We start from the raw sequence: 456 nt of genomic DNA, 5'->3' as shown, positions 1-456 counted from the left end.
TCTCCGGGGCTCTTTCACGGAGCATTACATCGAAGATTTGAAATGATTCAGGGAGAAGATGAGGAAGAAAGACCACCTAAGCGGTGCATTGGAAACTGGTGGTTTCACGAGGACAAAGCCCCGTGCCACAGGTCTCAGCTCATGACCCTCCTGATGGTGGACAGGGGAATGGAACCGCTGCGACGCCCAACCTCCGGTCCCGGCCTGGCCCCAGTGAGCTTTTCCTTTGCCCTCGCATGGAAGATAACATTCGGAGAATCTGTTTAGAATCTGCACAGGAGACGGAGGAGGCATCGACAAAGTACCTGTAGGAACTGTGGAGATCATCTAAGAAACGCCTACGCAAGTGTGTAGCTGCAAGGGGCAGTTATTTTGAAGGTGATCAAGTTTTATAAGTTTCGGAGTGTAAAAATATGCCTCTTCCAAAATTTTATCATTACTTATTGAACATACCTC

The sequence above is a fragment of the Penaeus monodon genome, chromosome 33, assembly GCF_015228065.2.
Source record: "Penaeus monodon isolate SGIC_2016 chromosome 33, NSTDA_Pmon_1, whole genome shotgun sequence".
Taxonomy (NCBI): domain Eukaryota; kingdom Metazoa; phylum Arthropoda; class Malacostraca; order Decapoda; family Penaeidae; genus Penaeus; species Penaeus monodon.
This window is presented reverse-complemented; position numbering follows the sequence as displayed.